Consider the following 20,844-nt stretch of genomic DNA (forward strand, 5'->3'; position numbering starts at 1 on the left):
TTCTCAACTGTCAGCCCAAATATATGGGCGTTCATGGAGACATGGAAGAAAGTCACCAGGGTGGCAATCTTTTATGGATCCGTCAAAGATGTTTATAAATCCTACAGCAGAGCTCCACTCGGCATGTCTGACCACAACTCTGTTTATTTGGTTCCGTCTAACAAACCGGCCCTGAAGAGAAACAAGCCGAAACGAAACTTAGTTCCGGTTTGGTCAGAGGACTCAATCCAGTGTCTCCAGGAATGCTACTGCTGCACTGACTGGGATCTATTCAAAAACAAATGTAAGGACATTGATGAGCTCAAAGAGACTGTTTCTTTGAGGTGTGATGGGAAAATTACATAGACAATGATTCTCCACGTAGGCAAAGACTGCTTATCTGTGTGTTTATTCACTTCCTACGCATTCGTAAAAGTCATCTGTGTTTTAGGTTAAATCACCACAATGTCTCCTTCATGTGTCTCCCTAGTTCACCCTTGCCTCATAAACAATGTGACTGCTTCCTACGACACCTCCTGTTTTAGGGCCCTCAGTCCCCAGGGACAGCAACTGGTGTGACTCTGTTTATCACCGGGATAAACAAATGGCGAACAGATGCAGGCGGCCAGGAGATAGACGAAGGTCACGTTGCCCAAACTTTAGGTCAGAAACGGACCTAATCTATAGAAAAGATAAATCTCTTAACTTCTAAGGTAGAGCGACAGCGGCAGCCATCTGCTGACGCAATAATCATTAGGACAGAGACAGCAACTGGCTCCGTCAAGTCTGAGTAATAAGATGAAGTGTTTTGTTTAGAATCAAAGGGTTTTTTCTCTCAACATGATAAGACTTTACTGTTGGGGCAGAAGAGGATAAAAGGGTTGGTCTAGGGAGACGCGGGCACCAGAATGTGTAATGTCACCTTGTTACTCTGTTGCATTGTGAACTGCCATTCTCGTCATTTTGTTTGATTGTTCTCTCGAGAAAATAATTAAACTCTTTCACCGAATATCTAAACTTTTAATCCAGTCTCTAGCCTGTCTTTATTTTTGTTTCAACAAGGTCTCTTCTTCACAACAAATTCCTCCCTCGCTGAACAGAAACTTCCACAACAAACTTAGCGTTGTCGGCAGGATTTCAAGGAGGGATCAGATCGGGACTCCGCTGGTGACTGATGACAGGCCATCCAGGGATCTGACGATCACCTGCCTCTAAACCTCGCCAAAACACCTTTGAGAGACAGAGGGTCAGAAACTGCGGAGGACTCGCTGATTCCACTATGAAATCCAAACGAAAAGGAAGCAATTTCAAACAGCGGGGGTAAGTTAGAATTTCAATTTTAAACAATTTGAATTGGATACTGAGACACCGTGTGAGACAAAGACTGACCAAGGTTTTCACTGGGGTTATTTGGTGAAAGTTTTATCTTTTGTTTTGGGAAACTTTGGGTTGTACAAAACAGGAGAAAAAGGGGTTTTGTGTTGTTTAACATCCAGGTTGTTAACGAAAATAAAAACCACAAATTTGACATCATCTCATCAAACACGGGATCATCCCTCGTAAATCCATCTCCATATATCCAAATAATATACCATGGGTCTCCAAATCTGTCAAAAGCATAATTAATCAACGAAATATTAGCTTCTACCGAGGTAACATGACTCAATACAGAGTACTTAAAAAACAAGCTAAAAAGGAACTTAAGCTTGCAAAACTTAATTATAAGGACAAAGTTGAGAACATGCTGAGCACAGGCGACTCACGTCCTGCATGGGAGGGTGTGAAAGCAACGATGGGGATGCAACCTAAGAAGTGTCTGATCCCCCTCAATGGCATGTCCCACCTTGCCCTCTCAAATGAGCTGAACACTTTTTATAATTGTTTTAATATTTATGATTTTAGTGAGGAGCTGTCAGTTTTTAATAACGTTACCCCAACACTTAAAAACAAGAACAGGCTGCAATATGTAGTTAAGGTATGTGGCAAGATTTCTCACAACCCTCTGACTGACTTAAGCTCTGTATATGAGACAAGGTCCCTCAAGAAGGCCCAGTCAGTCCTTCCGCAGAAAAGTTTGGACACAGTGCCCACTCCCCCAGCCATATCTGACAATTGAAAGCTGTGGGGAAAGGGTTGTTCCGAGGCTAATAGACCTAATATACCTGCATGCATTTCAAACTGTAGGCCAAGTATGTACTTAAAAAAAAAGAAAAAGAACTATGATTTATGCCATAGCCAATCATTTTGCCCAGGTTTGATTTCCAGCCACCGCAGATGCATTTACAGGTTTTAAAGCCATAAACAACATATTTCAATTTCATTGAGGTGAGTCATCCCAAAAGGATTAATAAAGATAAGTCTGAGTCTATCTCAGAAAAAAGTCAAAAGAATTTCAAAATCTTCAGGGGATGTAGCTCAGTGGTAGAGCGCATGCTTTACATGTATGAGGACCTGGCATCTCCAGCAGGTATTATGGAAGAGACTTTAAAAGAGCTGCAGAAGATATTACCTCCTGTGGTAATCTGACTGGTAGACAGCACAACAAGGACCTTAAATTACATGTTTCACATTTTCTATCTGCAGTATAAATAAACTGCAGTATATTTATTGCTTTACGCTTCAGTTTTTAGGGTGTTAAGTTAAGCCTTGAGCAGGTGGAGACATTTGACTTCAGACACTTGCAGTAGCAGATGCTTTGTTAAACATTAAAAGACTGAAAACTTGTAGTAAAGCATAGGAATCAGCAGAGAATGGTTTTGATCCATCGACCTCTGGGTTATGGGCCCAGCACGCTGCCACTGCACCACTCTGCTCTGCTTTTCAGTCCCAGGGGCTGGAAAATATGTGATTCCCATTGTGAGGGAAGGTTTGGGAACCTGTGGGAACCAAGATTACAACATCATACGGGTAGTAAAGTTAAACATTTGGTAGACCTTGCAACTATCTTTTATGTGAGCTTCCTGATAAAACATTGATTATTCACATGTAACACTTGTGATTGGCTGGTGTTTTAAAAAAAGGCCTCCTGAGTACAGATATAAACATCAGTAAGGAGTCTACCAAGTTGCCTCTTATCATTTTAGTTTGGACACCCAGTGAGGCTTACCGTGATGGTTTGGACTGGGTCCACTAGGGTTTTCTGCTGCTCTCGAGCAGACGGCTGTACTCACTCTGGTTTCTCTTTATAACACAAGTCTTTTGCCTTTTACTAAAGACTGCCTTGGAGGGGAACGCCGATGAGTTGAAACTATTTTTGGTGGGCTTTGCTGTTTGGCCAAGCCTTTTGTACTTGCTTTTGCTTACCTTTGCTTTTAGTCATCAGCTCTGTTTTTATCCCACCCAGAAAAGAGATTTTAGACCTGGAACGAGCCGTCTTTTATTTCCTGTAGAGGTCCAAGTGGGAACGAGTGCAAAGAAGAGTGATGAAGAAGCCAAAGGAAAAAGAAAGGAAAGGAGTGCCGGACCTGTTATTGTTTTTAGGGAGCAGATTTACAGCTATACACATAACAGCAGCCACGGCCCCATCCAGAAATCCTAAGACTGCAGCTATGGCACGGTTCTGGATGGAATCATACCTCAGAAGATTGAAGACCTCTGATCTTAACGTACCTGGTAGGGATGAGCGAGTACTACATTATCTGTATCTGTATCTGTTTCTGTACTCGGACTGGGCGGGGCCTAACCCGGGAGTGGACAGGATTTAATCCGGAAGTGGGTCGGGTTGTCTTGAAATGGGCGGGGCTTTAACCGGTATGTTATTTTAAGCATGCAATTGATATGGGTTGATCAGAGGCGGGGGGGACTGTGTTCTACGGATCAAATAGATTGAATAAATTAGAAAATAAAAATAAAAATCTCTGACAGGCAGAGACGCGATGTATGAAAAAGGAGAGCCATGTTCTTCTCATTATTCCTCTTACTATTTTACAGTTTTTTCTGTTGCGTGCAGTTGAAGCAGGACATGAAAAATTGCCAGCATGCTCTAATACAATTTTTAATTGTTCCTAATCTGGGCTAATTTAACGTTAAACTTGAAACTTCAGATTAGGAAAGTAACAGATCCTGCCTTAAGGGCTCATCCGGGAGTTGAACCCAGGACCTCTCACACCCGAAGCAAGAATCATACCCCTAGACCAACGAGCCACGTAAAAACATTATAATAGAAATTTTATATCAAGTAAATGTCAGTGACTCAAAAGGCAATTGTTAAGTATTTTGTTTGGCATGTAGTGTTTTTATGGCTCCACTGCCAGATTGAGCTTTCTGACTATTTCTTCAGCTTCAGGTTTGTTTTAACTTCGGTTTGTAGTACTTACATACTTAGTAACCAGTAGATTTCTGGTAAACGTGGGTTTCAGACATGCTGCTTGGTTTAAATGCGACTCCCGTTGCATCTCTGCCATCGGAGATTTTTTTTTTTTAACTGTCAGCTGCCCCCCACCCCCTCTCTCTGTGTCTCTCTCTTACTCACACACACACACACACACACACACACACACATACCTGGGGCCTGTTGCACGAAAGTAGAATAAAGATATCCAGGATAAGTGAAAAAGCGCAGCTTGACTTAGTGTGATCTGCTAGTCGCGGCTTAATCGGTTGCACGTTTGCCGAGCCAGGATGAACAGGTGAAGCTATGTCAAGCCAGGTGTAGATAGCTGGGATAAGTGCACGTTCACGACTTTCTCAGATAGACCACGTTATCGATCACAGATTTACTGATGCAGAGATGAGAAGACGCATGCGCCATATGTTTCACCCAATGAGCAGCAGCTTCTAATGGACAGTAACGAGGAGGGAAGAATATGCAAAAAGGGAAATACCAAATGGAGAAAAAAAGCCCAACATAGCGGACCCGACTGAATGTGTATGGATGTAAAAATATCTACTTAGCCTATAGTCACTCCACATTTTTACAAAGTTGTAGGCTACACTGTGTTTTAATTGCTTTAAATATGCTAGTTTCATGTTTCTATTTTTATGTGATAAATGTGCTGGTGTTACTGTAAAGTGTCTTTGAGTAGCCTACTATGTAAAGCACTCTATAAATAAAATGTATTATTATTTAGCCTTTGCCTTAAAAGTGAGCAGAGGGAATTAATATTCCTCGGAAAATGTACCACGGACTAAAGGCTTAATTTCAAACCCTTATTCACAACGCGAGAACATGTTTTACAACCATATGCACACATTTATTTAAGCTATATCTAATTCTCTGTACAATTAATGTTCATACAGAACAATCAGAAAGGGACAACAACTAGAAAAAGAAGTAAGTGACTTCAATGCACGCTGTGAGCATATGTAAAACAAGTTATTGGTCCAGGGATGTGAGACTTATTGAGAAGGTTATAAAACCAAAGTAAGCTGTAATAAAAAACATTAGGCCTATTAAGGAGTAACACAAACTGACAAGCGACAAGAACATGAATCATGAATGTATTGGTCTCTGACCAGTACAGTTAATATCATCTGGGAATATCGCTACATTAATATCCTCACACTTAATCTCCGGAGCGCGTCCTGTATAAACCTGAAGCTGAGACCACGGACGCTGCGCTGCTCATCTCTACTTTTACAGAGAGAGTGGACACTGATGTAACCCGCAGGTCTGCCGGCAGGCAGCGGTCACTGGTCACCGGCCACCGACCAGCGGCCGCACGCCAGGCAGCCTCGACATAGTACCGTCCCACCGGGAAAAGTCCCACTCCGCATCAGGGTGCCAGTGCAACCATTCCTAACCATCTAAACAACTGTAGTAGGGTTTAAATCAAACTTGCGACAACAATAGTGACAAGTAGGCTAATGCATGTTAAGAAAAATAAAGCAGAACACATGCAGAAGACAACGGAATAACTGTTAAAATTAAAAGTGGGCGTGTACAGGGAGGGATAAGATGCTGATTCACACATGCAAACTTGTAGATAATATATGATTTATAAACAAAATATTACTTACAGATGTGCATGCGCATGGTTTTAATAAATCTGATTTATTTTATTTTATTTTATTATACATGCAGTTTTATAAATAAAACCCCAGGTTATTTACATGGAGTCTGGTGGAGATATGCTGCTCTATACACGCTAAAAGTAGTGATTATTTACATGGAGTCTGGTGGAGATATGCTGCTCTATACACGCTAAAAGTAGTGATTATTTACATGTAGTCTGGTGGAGATATGCTGCTCTATACACGCTAAAAGTAGTGATTATTTACATGGAGTCTGGTGGAGATATGCTGCTCTATACACGCTAAAAGTAGTGATTATCTACATGGAGTCTGGTGGGTTTGGTGATTTCGGGGCCGTTTCATGTTAAACTAAAAGAATCTTATTCTTTAACTAAAAGGTCTATCTCTGTAGGGATCCATCCCATAATGTTGTCACACACTTAGAATAATAATCTGAGTCTTTCAGCACTTTTAGTGGATGGAAATGTTCTCTTATCAAGGAGTTTAAACACAGAAATGGCAGGAAGGATAAATCCACCAAATCAAATCACAAATAATCAGCACGAGGCCTCGTTTAATTGTCTGAACAGACCTCAACAGATTTGAAACCACATTCAGTCACAGAAAATATGAAATGTCAGACAAAGATTATTAAATGAAATTCCACAAAGTAGAAAAACATGTTAAACTACAAAACAACAATACATTTTTTTTAAACAATAAAAAAATGGCCAACTTCCTAGTATGTTGTAATGGTGAGGACTGTTTGGACCAATTTACACAAATATTGAATTTGCACTTATTAACCCTCTGAGACCGAGACACTCGCCCACGAGTAAAAAAGTACCTCTGATTCATAGTTTAATAACTTTTGAATCATACAAGTGATTTACTCACTTTCGGTTTCGTTTGAATCCTGACGTTTTGGGCTTTACGGCGGTCTTTTCCGGGTCTTTCTAGCCTCTACAGGGGATTTTCTATCCAGCCTGGAACTTCAGCCTCTTTGGGCTTTAAATCCATACTGTTATATCCAAGATTGGTCCACTTTATATCCATAATTCATCGCGTTTTGGCTCAATTTAGCCGCTGAATCGTTCGTCTAATCTCTGGTCTCTCTCTCTCCGTCTGTCCTGTCTATTTTTAAGGAAGTACATGCCCATATATGGGAGATAAAGTCACCCCTCTTGTATGGAAGGCCAGAGGGGACAAAAATGCCTATATACTCTATTAAAGGCCAAATGTTGCACTATTTAGACACATATTTGCTTGTATAACATTGCTGTGGGTGTAATATCAATAAATATGACATGATTATGTCATTATTGGCATAAGTAAATGTCATAAGAGCAAAACGTCTTGACTTTTTTGGAAAAAATGCATGTATTTTGTCAACTGTATAAGTTAAAATGATTATTTCTTCACAGTGTGACTCCCAAGAAATATGAGAAGTGTTTTAGAATGGAAAATGGCTTAGGTTTTACTTATGTCTGTGATATCAATACATATCTGGAAGATTCATTTATTTATCTTAAAGGCCCTACAACCATTTTTAACATGCAAGTGACCTCACTGCAACCCAAATATTCTAATAGCCCAGTTTGTCCTAAAAACAATGATGTTCATATCTTGACTGTAGACAACAGGGTTGATGTTTTACAAGCTTTTATATAAAATAAATCCAGACGGAAAATAAACTGTAAAAATGGCCTCAGGGCCCAGAGGGTTAAACTCACTATGCTTAAAGGTTAGAGTTTTTTCCAACTTTTGGGAGTTTAGAAATATATAAGGGTGACAAAAATGAATTCCTAAAATGAAAATTATACTGACTTCCTTTCAGCAAAAAAAAGTTGTGTTTTTCTAGAGATGAGAAGAAAGTTTTTACTAAATAAAAACTTTTTATCAAACATGTCTACATTTTCCAACCAAAACATAATTAAACATTGTGGTTAGGGTTGGGTACCAAAACCCGGTGCTAGTACGGCACTGGAGCCTTAACACCCGGTATCTATCAGACCCAATAGTAACGGGGATTTTGGTGCTACTGAAACACCAGCACTGCCTTTTTCCATCTAGTGGTTGTTTTTGTTATTAAGCAGCAATTTACTGGAGAATTATTACTATTTTTTTTACATTTAATTTGGACCATATAACAATAAACAAGCCATTCTTAAATGTTGCTGGCTGTCTTTTTGGGCTCTTTTTTATTTTTTTAAATATATACATTTAAAAAATGTATTTTTAAAAGGATGGGTTCAGGCACCGATTCTGTTGCCTAAATGGTAAAGAGTTCTGAGGACAGGCAGAAAACAGTCCAGCTGATCCACAATAACATACATGTTGATCAGAAGATAAAGTTACTGTTGGTCAGCCTTCAATGTGGAGAGAAGATCAGAATATAACAACACAGCTATCAGAGCATGAGGAGGAGGAAACAGCTTGGCTCTGAAACATGTTCACAACGAGGCAGAGTGAATGCGCTGGTGTCTTTTAAGGTTACTACTATGAGAAAACGTTTCCCCACATTGTTCACACCAGTACGGCTTCTCTCCAGTGTGAATATGCTGGTGAGATTTAAGGGCATCCCCACGAGCAAAAGTTTCCCCACATTGTTCACAGCTGTACGGCTTCTCTCCCGTGTGAATGCGCTGGTGAGTTTTAAGGTGACCACTCTGAGAAAAGGTTTCCCCACATTGTTCACACCAGTATGGCTTCTCTCCAGTGTGAATGCGCTGGTGAGTTTTAAGGTTACCGCTCTGAGAAAAGGTTTCCCCACATTGTTCACAGCTGTACGGCTTCTCTCCACTGTGAATGCGTTGATGTTTTTTTAGGTGACTCTGTACTGTGAAAGCTGCCCCACATTGATCACAGCTGTACAGTTTCTCTCCAGTGTGAACTCTCTGATGAATCTTTAAATATCTTGATGCTGTGAAGGATTTGTCACAGTGCTGACAGCTGTGGCGTTTGACTCCTCTTCCTCTCCGTTTCTATCAACAGAGAAAAACCAAGAGAGTGAGTTAGTGAGGTGCCATGCTGTAGAGCTCTATCTTAAACTAGAAACATTTAGAGCATATCTATGCAACATTTTAGTTTATTTATTCATTTTAGTTTGTAGTTTATTTATCCCAAACTAACCAACATTCCAGTGTTGGTTAGTTTGGGATAAATAAACTACTTTTGATCAATTTATGTGTGGCCTCCATTTTGTTGCCAGCCTTTAGCCAGCCGGTAACAAATGGGGGATTATCTGGGATTTTAGTACCGGGAAAGCTGTAAATGTAACATTTTCCCACAGAATTTTAGCTCTCACTGGTATCTGTAGGGGTTACCGTGTTGTCTTCATGTTGCTGGAACAGCTCTACTCCAGTAAAGTAAATTAGAACCATTGTCCCTGATAGGCATTAGCAATGAGGGGCACCAGTTGACCTTTGACCTTCTGTTTTGTCGTTTTTGCTAAATCAAACTTGTATAGCAAGCAGTATTGTGTAAGTAAGTAACATGGTAGTGTAATGTGGTATTGTCCACACAAGCTACATTTCCTCAAGCATTTCTGAAGCTCAGCAGAGCTTTCTGCTGTGCTCTGGAATAAAACTGCTGAGCATCACTGACACCATATACCGCATATGTCGTGGTCAAGGACGTTTAAAAAATAGCTTTGATGTACAGTTGTGTTCAAAATAATAGCATCACTAAACTCATCAATCATTTACAGAGTGTTGTAGAGTCCTAGAACCAACAGTCATGACATGCATGCTGCTCATTCTGTGGAATTTAAATTGAAAGGAGCATGTTCATAATAATAGCAGTGTTGTGTTCAATTAGTGAGCTGATTGATTCTGTGAAGAAACAGGTATCAGTTATGGCCTATATTTAATCTATATACTGTATATATATACATATTTAAGAAAGGAAGGAAGCACATGTTGTGCATGCTGGTTATAGTACATTTCACACTGAAATACTCAGCAAAAAGGCTCGTTCCAGCCATTGCTCTGAGGAACAGAAGAGCTTGATTAAAAAGTTGATATGAGAGGGGAAAACATATAAAGAAGTGCAGAAGATTATAAGCTGCTCTGCCAAAATGATTTCAAATGCCTTGAAATGGCATCCAAAGCCTGACCGACGTGGGAAACAACCAAAGGACACATTGACTGGCCAAAAGAGAAATGGAGCAACATTCTGGGGACTGATGAGAGGGAAACTGTTCTTTTTGGGTCTAGGAGCCGCAGACAGTTTGTCCTCCGACCCCCCTGCACTGAAATCAAGCCCCAGTCCACTGTGAAGACAGTAAAGCATGGTGGTTATGGGATGTTTCTCATACTGTGGTGTTGGGCCTGTTTATCTCATACCAGGGATCATGGATCAATTTCAATACATCCGAATACTTGAAGAGGTCATGTTGCCTTATGCTGAAGAGGAAATGCCTTTGAAACGGGTCTTTCAACAAGACAAGGACCCAAACACACCAGGAAGGAGCAAAGTCTTGGTTCCAGATGAACCAGATTGATTTTATGGAGGGGCCAGCCCAGTCCCTGGACCTCAATCCCAGAGAACACTTGTAGGGTGACATCATAAATGCTGTTTCTGAGTCCAAACCCAGTAATGCAGAGGAATTATGGGATGTAGTTAAATGGTCCTGGGCTGGAATACCTGTTTACAGGTGACTCCATGCAACAAAGATATGAAGCAGTTCTCAGAAATAATGGTTCTGCAACTAAATATTAGTGCAGGGATTCAAACCCTGACACATTTTTCAATATATACAGTAAACATCTGAGTTTGTAAAGAAAAATGCAAATACTGCTAATATTCCTTTTTCTTCACTTCCTGTAAAGGTAGAACACAAACTTGATCAATGTTGGTCATGTTTTGATTTGGAAATGAATGGGCATTGTTCCCAATGTATTGGTATTATGGAATTAAAAGCTATTCTAAGGATTTTGAGCAGTATTCACTTCTTTAAAAACACAGCTGTTATTCTGAACACAACTGTATGTAAAGGTTTTGCATACAAAGATGTAATGATTGGTCGAAAGGGGGGTGGCCTGATACACCCCCCAACAATACATGCATGTCCATTGATCTGCGTTTGTATATCAACAGACAGAGTGAGTGAGTTAGTAAGGCGCCATGGTGGAGCGAGCTAAGTAAAACCAGAAGCTTTGTTCACAGCATGTCTGTGTCTAAGTTCCACTGCTGCATTCCCATGGTTGCGGTTCTTTGTGGGAGTGTTTGACCCCCAGTTGAACTTGATCTAGTATCTGTAGGGGTCATCAGCCTCTCCGACTTAGGGGATTGGTTGGCACTCTTTGTTTCTTAATTAGATAAAAAATCCAAATTTGGTCACAAGAAATACTTGACATGAGAACCATAATCCAGAAAAACAAAGTGTGAATATATTGTTGAATCTGTTAAGTTAAATTGGTTGAAATGTACATTACGACAAACGTGACTGCACATTATATGAAAGGCACAGAGGAGATTATCCGCACTGATTTTCCCCGGCCTTTATTTATCCGTGTTGCCCCCCCCTCCCCCCCCCGGCCACTATCAGAGGGCCGCAGTTTAATTGACTACCGGCTTTTCTTTGAGGAATTACGGTATAATACATAAATCCTAAAAGACATTTGTGAAACCTGTGTGCATTCATTAATATTGAGATTAGATTTCTGGGACTCTTCAGTCTGGAGTACCCTCTTTCCTTCACTCACCTCCTCCTCCCTGACACCTTTCCTCTTGCCCTCCTTCTTCTTCTTCTCCTCCGTCTCCTGGTGTTTCTGCATGTACTCGGTGATAAGGTCCAGGTCCAGGTTGTCTTGCGGCTCCCATGAGTTCTCCTCACTTGAAAAGTGAGTGCAGACAGAAAAACATCTCCTCACACTTTGTTTTTTAGGAAATACATCTCACCCTAGCTGCTAATTTGGATTATTCCTTTTATCTGTTGCCATGTTGTAAACTTATTTGCGGGTCTGCACCTTAGTGTCAAAATACCAAACCTTCAACTTTGAGGGTATGGTACAATACCGAAAATTATGATGTAGAATGTGTGTGTGTGTGAGTGTGAATATTCAGGACTAAAAACACAAATTTTTAAAATTCTAGACTCATACTTACTCTGAGAACCCCTTCCATTTCAGCAGAAACTCTACTCTTCCCTTCACCACTCTGCGGTCCAAAATCTTCTCCACCACATACTCCTCCTCTTCCTCCTTCACTGCTACAGGCTCCTCCTCCTCCTTCACTGCTACAGGCTCCTCCTCTTCCTCCTTCTTTCCTGCTCCGGTCGCCAGCTTGACGTCTGCTGAGGACTCCTTTGGTAGACCCAGGGGGGGGGGATAATGATACAAGGGTTAGGCTGAATCTCATTTCTCTGTCTTACCCTTACCCCTTTCCCTCGTTTTTGCGTGTTCACGTGGGACCTAGTGGTGTCCCAATACGTTTTGTGATCGAGGGCTAAGGGTTGCATGGCCCTAGACAGTGAAAGAAAAAAATCTAGGGAGAACGCGAGCATACTTCAAACCGAGGGGGTAGGATAGACATGGTGCAACAGGAAACAATGGCTGCCGCATCAACCAGAGAGACGCATAAAATAAGTATTTTCGTCTTAAATAATTGATTTAAAAATTACGACAGTCTTTTTTGTGGTCTATGCAGTCCTGTACATATATACACTTGCAACCATGTTCCTAACTGAAACCTTTTAAAAATCGCTAGCTTGCAATGCTAACGCTAATCGCTCACGTTAACGTTGATTAGTCCCACATTTCTCTGCCTTGAATGGACTGTATACATCATATATATATATATATATATATATATATATATATATATATATATATATATATATACATACATACATACCGGTATATATTTAACGGTCTCTAATACATCGTTATGTGCTTTACATATACCGTCCTGTATCACACAGGAGGACACAGGAGGACACAGGAGGACACAGCAGCTGGTCCACTTTAGGGCTGAAAACGCAGAAGTTTCCTAAATCATATGTTCATGTTGTACCCATTCATTATTGCATTGGTACTGTATTATTGTAATAATTTGTAATTACTTCCTGTTCATGCAGTTGTATATTGTTGTTGGTCTTGATACGGGACACTGATGAAATATGAGGGGGGAGGTGGGGCACTTATATTAGATATATGAGAGCCTTTTTATGTGTGTGACATGTTAGTTATGGTTCTATTAGTTGATAATGGTTCTGTAACATAATTTTATGTAATGTTTTTGCCAGTTATGTTTTATTTATCGACAATAAAGACAGATTTTTGTTAACAAAATGTTTTTGTGAACATCAATGACATTCAAAACGGTGATAACTGAAAAAGATCTACAACACACCATGTATACATGGTGTATATGTATGTATACATGATACATGTGTATACACATTTGTATTGCAAACAGACATACATAAAATAACTATAAAATATAAAAATGCATATGACACTGTTGTCCAAACCCACACAGTCGACAGAAAGAGACGGCATCTTGGAAGTTTGTGATCAATTCTGTATGGTGATGTAACCAAGTGGTGTCCCATTTCATAGGGGTATGTTTTCACCCCTACCACTTACCCCTTGGTTTCAAGGGGTGAGGGGTAGGGGTAAGGGCCAAGGGGTAGAGGTAAGACAGAGAAATGGGATTCAGCCTTAATTTCAAACCCTTGTTCACAACGCGAGAACATGTTTTACAACCATACGCACAAATCTCTATAAGCTATGTCTAGTTCTTTGTTCTTTATGAACAATAATTGTACAATCAGACAACTAGAAAACAACAACAAGAAAAATAAGGGACTTCAATACACGCTGTGAGCATATATGTAGAACAATATTCATGTTTTTTTATTCTTCTGACAAGTGGCCGCACCAAAATAAAAAGATTAAGAAGCGTTGTGGTGTTCCCAGTGTGATGAATGTAAACTACACTACATTCGTCCTGTATCTAGGCACGTTATTAGTCCAGGGATGTGGGACTTATTGAGAAGGTTATGAAACCAATGTAAGCTATAATAAAAAACATTAGGCCTACATATTAAGGAGTAACACAAACTGTCCTTTATTAGAGAAGGATAAGCAACAAGAAAATGAAATCGTGAATGTATTGGTCTCTGACCGGTCTGCCATTATTATCATCTGGGAATATCACTACATTAATATCGTCACACTTAATCTCCGGAGCGCGTCCTGTAACCTGAAGCTGAGACCACGGACGCTGCGCTGCTCATCTCTACTTTTACAGAGAGAGTGGACACTAACGCAACTTGCAGGTCTGCCGGCGGGCAGCGGCCACCGACCAGCGGCCGCACACCAGGCAGCCTTAAAACAGTACCATCCCAGCGGGAAAAGTCCCACTCCGCATCAGGGTGCCAGTGCAACCATTCCTAACCATCTAAACAACTGTAGTAGGGTTTAAATAAAACTCGCGACAACAATAGTGATAAGTAGACTAATACATGTTAATAAAAATAAAGCAGAACACATGCAGAAGAAAACGGAATAACTGTTAAACACGTTTATTTCGGATCAGACGGCAGCTGATTTGACACATGAGACTCCAGGATTAATCTTAGCCCGGCTGTTAGCCTGCTCTGGACCAGGCTAGCCACAAAAAATAAATCTCCATGGTTACTTAGCTGGGTTTAATTTAATCTGGTTTCGTGCAACTGAGTCAAAGCCAAATTCAACCAGGACAACTTGAATATCCCGGCTTAATCCCTTATCCTAGTTGTGTGCAACAGGTCCCTGCTCTTTATGGATAGACCTGGGAGATAAATAACATCCCAGAGTCCGGTCTAGACCTGCTCTTGACGAAAAGCACAATGAGAAAACTGTTGTTTGGGATTTTGCACTTTATAAATAAAATTGAATTGAATTGAATATCTGTGTGGCCTTTTTCTTGGCGGCCTTGAGCCAGGCGGTAACAACCGGGGGATGGTCTGGGATTGGGAGAGCTGGAAACTTGTCTTTGTGGGAGTGTTTGACTCCCAGTTGACCTTGATCTAGTATCTGTAGGGGTCATCAGCCTCTCCGACTTAGGGGATTGGTTGGCACTCTTTGTTTCTTAATTACATAAAAAATATTTGATCACAAATTAATAATAACATTATTAGTAACAATTAAAACCGTAGACAAATGTCAGAAGTTGGGACCGGCGGCCGCTGTGTGGCCGGGGGCGGAGTAAGAGGAGAGAGAGAGTAGAGGAGAGATCCAACACAGGCACGGCTTTACAGAAGAAATGGGTCATGTAACGCAAAATTAAACCATATCCATATAAACAGCATTGCAGCGGATGCGAGGACATTAGCATCGGTGCGTCTAAGAGGAGTTAACAGCTAACAGACGCTACCAGCACAGACTAGCACTGCTCACTGCTGTTGTCTGAAAAACCACACAGACGGGACAAAATGTTGCGTTTACTGGTAAACTGGTAAACCTTGAGACCGACGTATAACCGACTGCTATCTGTGGAGTTTTCCTCTGTCCTCTGTGACTGTCTCCATCTAGAAACTAAGCTGCACAGTGCAGGGAACAACTGATCATGTAGTAGCGGTAGATGGGCTTTACAAAAAAAATCCCGGAGCGTTCTATGAAATGACGCTTTAAAAAAAATAAACGCTTGTGGGAAGCCAAACTGGTGATTGCGATTAAAATTTGATTAATTGTGCAGCCCTACCTCTTTCCTTCACTCACCTCCTCCTCCTCCTCCTCCCTGACACCTTTCCTCTTGCCCTCCTTCTTCTTCTCCTCCGTCTCCTCGTGTTTCTGCATGTACTCGGTGATAAGGTCCAGGTCCAGGTTGTCTTGCAGCTCCCATGTGTTCTCCTCACTGGAAAGGTGAGTGCAGAAAGAAGAACATCTCCTCACACTTTGTTTTTAGACAATCCATTCTCACGCTAATTAGCATTCCTATTATTCATTTTTTCTATTTCTAAAGTTATCTATTTTTCTATTTCCATCTTGTAAGGTTATTTGTGGGTCTGCAACATAGTGTCAAAATACCAAACCTTCAACTCTGAGGGGATGATACCATGCTGACACTTATTTGCAATATGTAAATATTTTATGTATCTCAGGACCAAGAACACAAAGCATTAATATTCTAGACTCATACTTACTCTGAGAACCCCTTCCATTTCAGCAGAAACTCCACTCTTCCCTTCACCACTCTGCGGTCCAAAACCTTCTCCACCACATACTCCTCCTCTTCCTCCTTCACTGCTGCAGGCTGCTCATCCTGCTCCTCCTGCTGCTGCTGCTGCTCCTCCTCCTCCTCCTCCTCCTCTTCCTCCTTCACTGCTGCAAGCTCCTCCTCTTCCTCCACCTTTCCTGGTCCGGTCGCCAGCTTGACGTCTGCCCCAAGGGGGTGGTTTCAAATCAAGTAACCGGGGTAACAAATTATTTTTCTTGATTGGGGTTCACTACTTAACTCTCATAGGCGAAACCCTGGAAAGCAGAATCACGGAGTCAGTGAGTGAGAGAACGAACCGCCGTCCTTGTCTACAAATCTCTGTCCGTTTATTACAAGTTCTCCGAAACACAAAAGCATAAAACAGTCCTCAACAACAACATTACCCTCGTTAAAACATGTTTCACTTCAATTTAAGAACCGGAACACCATTTTCTTTACTCCCCATTTTTCAGTGGGTAAAATATTCCACACTCAAATTCCCAGAAATAGTCTCGTCCTTACCAAAATAAATATCACTAGTTAGCAGTAATCACCCTGTGTCTATGTTAATGTTAACTAACATGTTAGTTAGCAGTAATTAGTATGTGCCTATGTTAATGCTAACTAGAATGTTAGTTAGCAGTAATTAGCCTGTGTCTATGTTAATGTTAACTAGCATGTTAGTTAGCAGTAATTAACCTGTGCCTATGTTAATGTTAACTAGCATGTTAGTTAGCAGTAATTAGCCTGGGCCTATGTTAATGTTAACCAGCATGTTAGTTAGCAGTAATTAGCCTGTGCCTATGTTATCTCCTAACATATACCTACCTCTCCGTCTCTGCTGATTGGGAATGATTGAGATTTGTCTTGCACAGCTACCACAAGACTTACAGCTTTCAGACAGGTTGTCACGTCACATCTACGTCTTCAAGCTCAGTTGGAGGCTGCGCAGTAACATTCAGCATCACCAGGAAAGAGCTTCTAGTAGACTTCACTGGTCTCCATGGCAACAACGGGACCTGTTGGTCCATTTCTTTAACTGTCTATGATCCCACCCCGATACACACCTGTTAGCTAGCCGCGAGCTCTATTGTTTACGAAACCCGTTTCCGGTTACAAACGCGGCTCTTTAGCTCGCCTTTACACATCATAAACTCCATAACTAACCCACCACAGCTTCAGTCCACCATACACACGGCAGAAGGAAACCGTCTGTTGTCATTTTTTCCGAGTACCAACCTGGAAAGTAGAATTACGGCATCAGTGAGTGAGAAAACAAACCGCCATCCTCGTCTCCAAAGAGGAGGAAAGTGTCCGTCACCTGGGCCCCGTGGTGTACAGATACCCGCACATTGGTTCCACTTTCTTTGTTACTTTAATATTGCTTACCAATAAAATATGAAATTCGTACTAAACGCTACGCTGGTTATTATGTTATCCCTTAAGGGTGTCTCACTCATTCAAGCTGAAATAAATGTGGCGATATGCTGCTCTATACACGCTAAAAGTAGTGATTATTTACATGGAGTCGGGTGGAGATATGCTGCTCTAGACACGCTAAAAGTAGTGATTATTTACATGGAGTCTGGTGGAGATATGCTGCTCTATACAAGCTAAAAGTAATGATTATTTACATGGAGTCTGGTGGATATATGCTGCTCTAGACATGCTAAAAGTAGTGATTATTAACATGGAGTCTGGTGGAGATATGCTGGCTCTATACACGCTAAAAGTAGTGATTATTTACATGGAGTCTGGTGGAGATATGCTGTTCTAGACACGCTAGAAGTAGTGATTATTTACATGGAGTCTGGTGGAGATATGCTGCTCTAGACACGCTAAAAGTAGTGATTATTTACATGGAGTCTGGTGGAGATATGCTGCTCTATACAAGCTAAAAGTAGTGATTATTTACATGGAGTCTGGTGGAGATATGCTGCTCTAGACATGCTAAAAGTAGTGATTATTAACATGGAGTCTGGTGGAGATATGCTGGCTCTATACACGCTAAAAGTAGTGATTATTTACATGGAGTCTGGTGGAGATATGCTGCTCTAGACACGCTAAAAGTAGTGATTATTTACATGGAGTCTGGTGGGTTTGGTGATGGTGATTGCTGTTTCATGTTAAACTAAAAGGATCTTACTCTTTAACTAAAGGTCTATCTCTGTAGGGATCCATCCCATAATGTTGTCAGACTCTTAGAATAATAATCTGAGTCTGTCAGAGACAACAACAGAACCTTTAGTGGACGGAAACTTTACCTTTTAATTAGGAGTTGAAACACAGACACAACAGGAAGAAAACATCATCAAATAATCAGCATGTGGCCTTGTTTTATTGAACTCATTTTGCATTAAGTTGTTCCACATTCCCCGACATTTAAAACAAGTCGATCATTGACGTTATTCTACAAGTCAGATGAATAAATCAGCCGACCCAACTCCCTACGGACTGAGCTACTGCCCCCCCCCAGTAGTTATACCTTTGACTTTGGGACTTTAATTATGACTTTGTGAGGAAAAATAACATGAGGAGACAGATTTAAAATATAAAGGACATAATAGTGATGATCTCCCTCAAGATGATCATAGTGACCAATGTTTTCCACATTTTAAATATAACAGTTGATTATTTTTTAGATGTGACATATCATGAAGTGTTTTAGTCAAACAGTTCAAATGTTAATAATCAGAGATGAAATCAGATGAATGTTTTTGTGTTTGAGTCTCAGATCTGCTTCACAGTGCAGAGTGTGTGTGATGGTGAACAGACTGAACTTGGATTTCAGCAGCTGATCTTCAGTCAGTGTTTCTGTCCACAGGAGAGACTCTCAGTCCTGCAGAGGACACAGAGACACTGAGGAACCAGACCAGAACCCAAACCCAGGATAGAGAGGCTGAGTGAATGTGGTGTTGAAGGTGTGGAGGTGGATCAGTGAGTCAGAGGAGACTGTGTAGAAGGACAGAGAGCCAGCAGGAACGTCCACATACACTGCTACTCTGTTAGAGACAGAGCAGGAAGTGAGGTCTGTTCCTCTGTCATTGTGCCTGACAGAGTAACCATCTTCATCAGAGCAGAACAGACTCCAGGAATGATCATTATATCCAAACAAACAGTCATCACTGTCTCCTTTCCTTCTGATTCCTCTGTAATTCACTGATATCTCAACCTCTCCTCTCCTCTCAACCTCCCAGTAACAGCGACCAGTCAGACCATCTCTACACAGCAGCTGAGGCCAGATGTCAAATCTGTCCTGATGATCAGGATATGACTGATCCTCCTTCACATGTGTCACCTTCCTGTTGTTGTCAGACAGTTTAAGGTCTCTGTGTACTGAGTTTCATCAGATGATGGAGTTCTACTATCTGTCCACTAGATGGAGCTAACTGACCATCTAATGAGGTAAAGATCAGCAACTTGTACAGCAGCAGGTATCTCTCCAAGGGGCCTCCGTGTGACATATTACTTTGATACTTTAAGTACATTTAGCTGTTAATATTTACTACCTTAGTACTTTTTTTTTATACTGCTTGTTTTTGTCTGACATTTATCTTTACATAAACCGCTCCCTCCCTCTTGGGTGAGGAGAATATCTCCAAATTAAAACAATAAAAGCATCTTTCTCCTGACTGCAGCTCGCAAATCAACACAGCAAAAGCAGCGGCGTTAGAAATTAATTTAATATCTACTCATATTTGTCGACGGGTCTCTGGAGCACAGGCGGCGTCCCACCTGTGTGACCTCATGTTGCAGTGGATTGTGGGATATGCTTCATGCTGGAAGCTTTATGTTCTAGCTGGAAAGAAATAACGGGGATGCATGGGATTACCCATAGACTGTATAGATATTGATTATATTATTAATATTATTGGTCTATGGCAGGGGTCGGCAACCCAAAATGTTGAAAGAGCCATATTGGACCAAAAAAACTAAAAACCAATATGTCTTGAGCCGCAAAAAAATAAAAGCCTTATAGAAGCCTTATATTGAAGGCAACACATGCTGTATGTGTCTATGGTAGCTATATTAGCCTAATAAATGACTAAGTTAACTACAAATACATAATGAGCCTTCATGATTAAATGTTTATTTTTACTAACGCGCATCCTGCAGAGAATGACGCACCACGTGACTACTCTGTTGTGCGATGTCGCCTCCAGTTTAACTTCATTACAACATTAATGAATTATGTTTTCATTGCTTTGATGAAATTAAAGAAATGCAATAAAGAAATCAGATTTTTGATATATTTTCTATTTTGAGGATTTAAAAAAAACAAAAACAAAACGAAACGTGCATAACGTGCCCCTTATCTGGGCAATAGAGTGCAATAAAACGCAGCCTACATTTTTAAAAATAAAACATCAGCCTTTTGAAAAGGTAAAGTATATAAAATCAAATGAATAGAGTTCAAGTTTGACGTCTGTGCAAATGTCAAGCAAGTCAGTCTAAGAGTAAAACGAAGCAGCGTCCTCTTCTCTTCTGACACGCAACCAACGCAGCTACGCTCGGACCTGAGCAACAAAACACAATAATATCCCTAAGTGTCATTCCAAATATATACTGACAAAAATCAGATATCACTTTATAAAAACAGCTACTTTGTTACTAAAAATGTGCCTATAACTGGATTGTGTTCTTACCCGTTTAATGTGACTTCTGTTTTCGGACGTCACTGGTCAGCTTCAACATCGGCCATGTAAGATGTAACTTTAATCTTGA

General features: G+C 40.7%; 1 long non-coding RNA gene and 2 other non-coding genes across 3 annotated transcripts; 1 reads left to right on the forward strand and 2 right to left on the reverse strand.

Moving 5' to 3' along the window:
- Positions 1-101: 101 nt before the first annotated feature.
- On the reverse strand, positions 102-19,894 carry LOC116676432 (uncharacterized). Its single transcript, XR_004328697.1, has 3 exons — positions 19,841-19,894; positions 17,032-17,038; positions 102-112 (listed from the first exon to the last, which is right to left on the reverse strand). It is a non-coding gene; the product is annotated as an uncharacterized LOC116676432 (long non-coding RNA).
- LOC116676435 (U5 spliceosomal RNA) lies at positions 3,146-3,259 on the forward strand. Its single transcript, XR_004328700.1, has one exon. It is a non-coding gene; the product is annotated as a U5 spliceosomal RNA (small nuclear RNA).
- On the reverse strand, positions 4,051-4,122 carry trnap-cgg (transfer RNA proline (anticodon CGG)). Its single transcript has one exon. It is a non-coding gene; the product is annotated as a tRNA-Pro (tRNA).
- Positions 19,895-20,844: the final 950 nt, after the last annotated feature.

This window comes from Etheostoma spectabile, unplaced genomic scaffold, assembly GCF_008692095.1.
Source record: "Etheostoma spectabile isolate EspeVRDwgs_2016 unplaced genomic scaffold, UIUC_Espe_1.0 scaffold00003155, whole genome shotgun sequence".
Classification (NCBI taxonomy): domain Eukaryota; kingdom Metazoa; phylum Chordata; class Actinopteri; order Perciformes; family Percidae; genus Etheostoma; species Etheostoma spectabile.